General features: G+C 37.4%; 1 non-coding gene across 1 annotated transcript; it reads left to right on the top strand.

Moving 5' to 3' along the window:
• Window positions 1-208: 208 nt before the first annotated feature.
• LOC112739872 (small nucleolar RNA R71) lies at window positions 209-316 on the top strand. The gene has a single exon (XR_003170807.1). It is a non-coding gene; the product is annotated as a small nucleolar RNA R71 (small nucleolar RNA).
• The last annotated feature ends 8,123 nt before the right edge of the window (window positions 317-8,439 follow it).

Here is an 8,439-nt window from a genome sequence, read left to right as displayed (position 1 = left end):
GAACTCCCTTCTTCATAGGCGTCCCATTATTCACAGGATTCCTCTCAGAAGTATACATGAACTGGTTATTAGCAACCATGTCAATGAGTTCTTGAGCTTCTGCAGGCGTTTTCTTTAGGTGAATGGATCCACCTGCAGAAGTATCCAATGACATCTTTGATAACTCAGATAAACCATCATAGAATATATCCAGGATGGTCCATTCTGAAAGCATGTCAGAAGGACACTTTTTGGTCAGTCCTTTGTATCTCTCCCAAGCTTCATAGAGGGATTCACCTTCTTTCTGTCTGAAGGTTTGAACATCCACTCTAAGCTTGCTCAGCTTTTGAGGAGGAAAGAACTTGGCTAAGAAAGCCTTGACCAGCTTATCCCAAGAGTTCAGGCTATCTTTAGGTTGAGAGTCCAACCATATTCTAGCTCTATCTCTTACAGCAAAAGGGAAAAGCATGAGCCTGTAGACTTCAGGATCTACTCCATTAGTCTTAACAGTATCACATATCTGCAAGAATTCAGTTAAGAACTGAAAAGGATCTTCAGATGGAAGTCCATGAAACTTGCAGTTCTGCTACATCAGAGAAACTAATTGAGGTTTCAGCTCAAAGTTGTTTGCTCCAATGGCAGGAATGGAGATGCTTCTTCCATGTAAATTGGAATTAGGTGCAGTAAAGTCACCAAGCATCCTCCTTGCATTATTATTATTTTCGGCTGCCATCTCCTCTTCCTGTTCGAAAATTTCTGAAAGGTTATCTCTGGATTGTTGTAATTTAGCTTCTCTTAATTTTCTCTTTAGAGTCCTTTCAGGTTCTGGATCTGCTTCAACAAGAATATTCTTGTCCTTGCTCCTGCTCATATGACAAAGAAGAGGGCACAGAAAAATAATAATAATAGAGATTTTTTATACCACAGTATAGGGATCCCTTTGTGAGTGGGAGAAAAGAGGGAGACAAAGAATGTAATGTAATGGAAGAAACACAACTGTGAGGAGGGTAGAGATGTGAGATGAGATATTAGTAGATGAATAAATAAATAGAATAAGATGGGAGAGGGAGAATTTTCGAAAATAATTTTTGAAAAGGAGTTAGTGATTTTCGAAAATAGTTTTTGAAAAAGGTTAATATATTTTTTTCGAAAAATTTTAAAATCAAAAATAAAAATAATTAGTTAATAAAAAAGAAATTTTTGAAAAAGAGGGAAGATATTTTCGAAAATTAGAGAGAGAGAGAGAGAGAGAGAGTTAGTTAGGTAGTTTTGAAAAAGTTAAGAAATAAACAAAAAGTTAGTTAGTTAGTTAAAACAAATTTGAAAAGATAAGATAAAAGGATATTTTGAAAAGATATGATTGAAATTAGTTTTGAAAAAGATTTGAATTTTTTTTTTTGAAAATCACAATTAATGACTTGATTCACAAGAAATCACAAGATATGATTCTAGAACTTAAAGTTTGAATCTTTCTTAACAAGTAAGTAACAAACTTGAAATTTTTGAATCAAAACATTAATTGATTATGTTATTTTCGAAAATTTGATATAAAAATAAGAAAAAGATTTTTGAAAAATATTTTTGGAATTTTCGAAAATAATTAAGAAATTTGAAAAAGATTTGATTTTTGAAAAAGATTTTGAAAAAGATGAGATTTTTAAATTGAAAATTTGATTTGACTCATGAAAACAACTAGATTTTAAAAATTTTTGAAAAAGTCAAATATAATTTTCGAGTTTTGATGAAAGAAAAAGGGGAAAGATATTTTTTTTTTATTTTTGAATTTTTATGATGAGAGAGAAAAACACTAAAAAGATGGAATGCATGAAATTTTTAGATCAAAACATGTGATGCATGCAAGAATGCTATGAATGTCAAGATGAACACCAAGAACACTATGAAGATCATGATGAACATCAAGAACATAATTTTGAAAAATTTTTTAATGCAAAGAAAACATGCAAGACACCAAACTTAGAATTCTTTAATGCTTAGACACTAAAAATCCAAGAATGCATATGAAAAACAAGAAAAGACACAAAACATGCAAATGCAAAGATCAAACAAGAAGACTTACCAAGAACAACTTGAAGATCATGAAGAACACTATGAATGCATGAGAATTTTCGAAAAATGCAAGATGCACATGCAATTGACACCAAACTTATAACATGACTCAAGACTCAAACAAGAACACAAAAATATTTTTGATTTTTATGATTTTATGATTTTTTTGTATTTTTTTTAATTTTTTTTCGAAAATTATTGTGAAAAATAAAAATAAGGATTCCAAAATTTTTAATATGAATTCCAGGAATCTTGCCATGTTAGTCTTAAAGCTCCAATCAAAGGGTCAGGCATGGCTTAATAGCCAGCCAAGCTTTAATAAAAATATGAGTGTAATTCAGACATGACAAGCCTAACATGCCCTATCCAGAAGAATTGGGCATGACTCCATTGAGGTGATTAGTTGAAGACCAATCCCAAAGCAGTTTGGGTATGGCTTTACAGCCAGATAGGCTTCAACATGCTTCATGAAACACTAGAATTCATTCTTAAATATTCTGAAGAAAAATAATATTTTTGAAAACATTTTTTTTTCGAAAATAGATGAGAAATTTTTTTTTTTGAAAACAAACAAAAAGAAAATTACCTAATCTGAGCAACAAGATGAACCGTCAGTTGTCCAAACTCGAACAATCCCCGGCAATGGCGCCAAAAACTTGGTACGCGGAATCGTGATTACACTTTAATTATGTAAAATTCATTGCTCTTTCTTTCCCCGGAAATGGCGCCAAAAACATGATGCCAAGACCATGGTTCAAAACTCCGTGTAACTGACTAGCAAGTGCACTGGGTCGTCCAAGTAATACCTTACGTGAGTAAGGGTCGAATCCCACGGAGATTGTCGGTATGAAGCAAACTATGGTCACCTTGTAAATCTCAGTCAGGCGATATCAAATGGTTATAGAGTTTTCGAAAATAATAAAATAAAATAGGGATAGAAATACTTATGTAATTCATTGGTGAGAATTTCAGATAAGCGAATGGAGATGCTTTCGTTCCTCTGAACCTCTACTTTCCTGCTATCTTCATCCAATCAGTCTTACTCCTTTCCATGGCTGGCTTTATGTGATACATCACCACTGTCAATGGCTACTTTCAGTCATCTCTCGGGAAAATGATCCAATGCCCTGTCACGGCACGGCTAATCGTCTGGAGGCATCACCCTTGTCAATGGCTTCATCTTATCCTCTCAGTGAAAATGGTCAACGCACCCTGTCACGGCACGGTTATTCATCTGTCGGTTCTCGATCATGCTGGAATAGGATTTACTATCCTTTTGCGTCTGTCACTAACGCCCAGCAATCGCGAGTTTGGAGCTCGTCACAGTCATTCAATCATTGAATCCTACTCGGAATACCACAGACAAGGTTTAGACCTTCCGGATTCTCTTGAATGCCGCCATCATTCTAGCTTACACCACGAAGATTCTGATTAAGAGATCTAAGAGATACTCATTCAGTCGAAGGTAGAACGGAAGTGGTTGTCAGGCACGCGTTCATAGGGAATGATGATGATTGTCACGTTCATCACATTCAGGTTGAAGTGCGAATGAATATCTTAGAAGCGAAACAAGATGAATTGAATAGAAAACAGTAGTACTTTGCATTAATCTTTGAGGAACAGCAGAGCTCCACACCTTAATCTATGGAGTGTAGAAACTCTACCGTTGAAAATACATAAGTGAAAGGTCCAGGCATGGCCGAGATGGATAGCCCCCTAAAACGTGATCAATAGCCTCCTAAGATGAACAATGGATTAAAACTGAGACCAAAGATGTCTAATACAATAGTAAAAGGTCCTATTTATAATAAACTAGCTACTAGGGTTTACAGAAGTAAGTAATTGATGCATAAATCCACTTCCGGGGCCCACTTGGTATGTGCTTGGGCTTAGCTTGAGTGTTGCACGTGTAGAGGTCCTTCTTGGAGTTGAACGCCAGCTTTTGTGCCAGCTTTTGTGCCAGTTTGCACGTGTAGAGGTCCTTCTTGGAGTTGAACGCCAGTTTACGTCATATATTATTGGTCAAAGTATGGACTATTATATATTTCTGGAAAGCCCTGGATGTCTACTTTCCAACGCAATTAGAAGCGCGCCATTTCGAGTTCTGTAGCTCCAGAAAATCTACTTTGAGTGCAGGGAGGTCAGAATCCAACAGCATCAGCAGTCCTTCTTCAACCTCTGAATCTGATTTTTGCTCAAGTCCCTCAATTTCAGCCAGAAAATACCTGAAATCACAGAAAAACACACAAACTCATAGTAAAGTCCAGAAATGTGAATTTAACATAAAAACTAATGAAAACATCCCTAAAAGTAACTAGATCCTACTAAAAACAATGTCAAAAAGCGTATAAATTATCCACTCATCAAACTTCAAGAAAGTTTTAACAAAAAATTTTCAAATTAAATTAGTGAAATTTCTCTCTAAAAAATAGGGTCTCAAAGGAAATTTATTACTTTAACCAAGTAGTAACTAAATGCATAAAATAAAATAAACATGCAAATGCAACAACTAATTTAACAAAGAAAATTTAAACATTGGTGTTGAAACAGAAAGGTACTATCCCATGGAGATCGGGATCGACCTCCCCACACTTAAAGATTGCACCATCCTCGGTGCATGCTGAGATTTGCAGGTGAACGGGTTGTTTCAACTATTGCTTTTCTCTAAGGATTGTCCCGATGGACTTGTCTGTCTCCCCATGTACGTCTTCTGCTTCCCTTCCAGGTGGCCATCCTGAAAGAAAAAGGGAAGAAGAGTAAACCAGAAATAGAGATAAGAAAATAAAAGAAGTATGGGTGGGTTAATACCAAATGATAAGGATCTCATTTACATGGAAGCTTCAACATGTAAGTGAGAAAACAATAGAAGCCATGGCATGCCAGTGGTACAAAATGTACAACAATGAGAAAGAGAGTGGGAAAGGAAAGATAATATAAATTCATGTCAATGCAAAAGTAATACAGATATAAAAGATTGGCATTGATTTAAATAATATTACTCAATCAGAATTAAACAAGTCATTAAGCACCAAGAAAATACCAGAAAATATGTAACAGTTGAATAAGAACATTTGAACACCAATGGTAAAATAATAAATTTAGAAAAATAAAAATATGCAATGAATGAAAGTATGCAATTAAATAAAATAAAATAAAATATAAGAAGAATGAGAAGGGAAAGAAATAAAGTAAGAAAGAAAGAAGAATGAAGAAAAGATAGAAGAAATTAGGATTAGAGAAGAAAAGAGAAGAAAATTGGCACTAATCTGGATAGGTTGTGTGACGCTGGCGATGCGGTCGCGTGGATGACGCGGTCGCGTGGTGCGCGATAAGGTTGGGTGACGCGGACGCGTGGAGCACGCGATCGCGTGACTTGATTTGTGCTAGTGGTGCGAGTGCAACCTCGCGGTCGCACAACTCTTTGTTCAAAACTCAGTATTGCCAAAATCCAGGGTGACGCGGTCGCGTGGTCGACGCAATCGCGCGGGTGGCCTTTTTCTTAAAATGACGCGGCCGCGTGGGGCACGCGGTCGCGTGGTAGGGCTTGGGCTTCCAGCACGAGTCCAGCCCAATTCCAGCTCAACTTTCGGCCATACACCTTGTTACGTCGAAATCCAAGGCCACGCGGTCGCGTGGGTGACGCGGACTCGTGGGGAAGTCATTTTGCAAATGACGCGGCCGCATCAGCGACGCGGTCGCGTGGATCAATTTGTGCCATTGGCACGCCTCCAGCACTGCTCCTGCGAAACTCTCTGATCATATTAATATTGTCTCCCATCTCCTTGTGACGCGGACGCGTCGCTGATGCGGTCGCGTCGCGTGCTCGCTTTTTTTTTTTTGAAAAGATGCAGAATGCAGTGTTAATATGAATGTGATGCAAAACTGCAGGTTCAATATAATAAAATAAAATGAAACTCAAAAACAAATAAAACTAAATAAAAACGAAAAAGGAACGATTATACCATGGTGGGTTGTCTCCCACCTAGCACTTTTAGTTAAAGTCCTTAAGTTGGACATTTGATGAGCTTCCTGTTATGGTGGCTTGCGCTTGAACTCATCCAGGAATCTCCACCAATGTTTGTGATTCCAATATCCTCCGGGATCCCAAACAAGGCACGTGAAGCCTTTGAGCAGCTTCAAACAGATTCTTAGGCTCCCGGGGTGTTGGATGTCAGAATAGATTCTAGGATCCCAAACCTTGCTTTTACACCTGTCTTTGTGTTGATCATCATGATTTCATCCAGGTAGCAAGCAATCTGAATTCTCACTAAAGCGGCCAAACAACTTCCTAGACCCATTCAGTTGAGCTCTACACCAACCTTTGCATTTAAACTTAAAGTTTCCAACCATAATGAACCTTGCAGGACAGTTCTTACCACTGACCATCTTCCTCTTACTCTTAATGTCACAATGAGTTCTAAGTTGACCATCCGTCTCCAGTAGCCCATATTCAAGTGGAATTAGAAAGCTAAGGGATATGAATTTTACCCACTTGAATGTTGTGAAGGATGATGGCAACTTAGGGGGAGGTATTTTTAATGAGATTGCAAGCTCCACTCCCTTGTGCTCTTTTCTGATAACTACCACCTCTTTGCAAGCTTCTTCAATTTCAACCTCTTTCTCTTGGTAGCTCTCTTTCAATTCAATCTCCTCTTCATTGCTTTCCAAGGGCATGGGAGGTTGTGCTTCTTCTTCTTGAATCTCCATCTCTTGATCAACCTCTTCCAAGTCTTCAACTATGATATTCTTTGGAGGTTGTACACCCTCCTCAGCATCAATTTCAACCGTCTTGGAAGGAGGCTCTATATCTTGACTTTCCCATGGAGGTTCTGCATCTCCTAATTCTTCAACCACTTCTTCTTCTTCTTGAACAATGACGGCTTCTTCTACTTGTTCTAGTACGAATTCATTCCCTGTCTTGTCCACTGGGGTTTCTGGTATCTACTTCATGCTACGCTCTTCACTAGACTGTCCACATGGAGCTGTGGCTGATCCTTGTATATTTGAGCGCCTAGAAACCCATTGAATTACTGCTTGCTCCAGTTGTTGAATGGATGCCTGAAATCGATCCATTGTTTCCTTGAAACGATCCTCTGTCTCTTGATGCACTCGGCTTTCATAAGTAGGATCATAGTGCTCTTGGATTGATAAATATGGAGATGATGAATATTGAAGTGGTGGTTCTTGGGAGTAATTGGGTTGGAATTGGGGTGGTTCTATATATGGTTCATATGGCTCATAAGGTGGTTGGTATGGTGGTTGAGGGTTAGGGTCATATGGAGGTGAATGGCGGAAAGGGGCTTGTGAGTTTGGTGGTCCAAAGTTATGCTGAGGAAAGGGTTCATAGGCATATGGTGGTGGTTGTTGATAGTCCATTGGAGGTGGTTGTTGCCATGAGGATTGATCAAGTCCTTGTGGCTCCTCCCATCTTTGATTGTTCCAACCTTGATGCCTGTTCTCATTGTAATTTCTTCTTCCTGCAACATAGTTTTAACCAGACTCATAGCCAAAGGGGTGAGAGTTCATAGTAGTAGGAGAAAATAAAAATTAAAACTAATAAAAAGAAAATATTTTGAAAAAGATATAATTTTTTTTGTAAATATTTAAACCAATAATAAGACACACGTTTGTAATTCCCCGGCAACGGCGCCATTTTGATGAGAGAACTTTTGCGTGGTCTAGAAATTTGTGGATAAATCCTCGTTGCAAGTATAGTTTCTAAACCTTCAAAAGTCCTTTCATACAAAAGTTTTGGTTGTCACAAGTAACAAACCCTTTAAAATTGATAACCGAGTATTTAAACCTCGGGTCGTCTTCTCAAGGAATTGCAGGGAAGTATGTTCTTATTATTGGTTATGGAGATTGTAAAATTGGGGTTTTGAGAATAGGGAGCAAGTAATTTAAATTGCAATTAAAATAAATAAATAACTGTAAAATAAACTTTTGGCAAGGTATGAGAAATTGGAAGTCCTAGCCCAGTTATCCTTATCAACAATAATGAAAATTGACTATTGATTCCACTTAGTTAACCTTTACTAGAGCAAGGGAAGGTCAAGTGACTAATTAGTTTGATCTTCAAATCCTAGTTAATCCCTAAGGAAAGATTGGGATTATCGAAGTTCAGTTCAATTAGCAAAGATAACAATTATCACTTATGTTGAGTTAAGATAACTCCTGAGTTATTAATTTCTTAACCAAAGCCAAGAATGTAGAAAGCTAAATTAAAATTATAAATATCTGGAATACCTCAAATAAAATACATTCAAAGTAGTAAAATCTAACATGGAAAAGTTCATAAGCCAATTGGAAATATAAAAATAAAGAACCTGGGATTGAGAGTTACTCCTAAAACTAAGAGAAGTCCTAAATCCTAAGAGAGAAAGGAGAGAACCT

Source organism: Arachis hypogaea, chromosome 13 (genome assembly GCF_003086295.3).
Source record: "Arachis hypogaea cultivar Tifrunner chromosome 13, arahy.Tifrunner.gnm2.J5K5, whole genome shotgun sequence".
Taxonomy (NCBI): Eukaryota; Viridiplantae; Streptophyta; class Magnoliopsida; order Fabales; family Fabaceae; genus Arachis; species Arachis hypogaea.
Note: the sequence above shows the minus strand (reverse complement) of the source record. Positions and strands in the feature narration are given on the sequence as shown.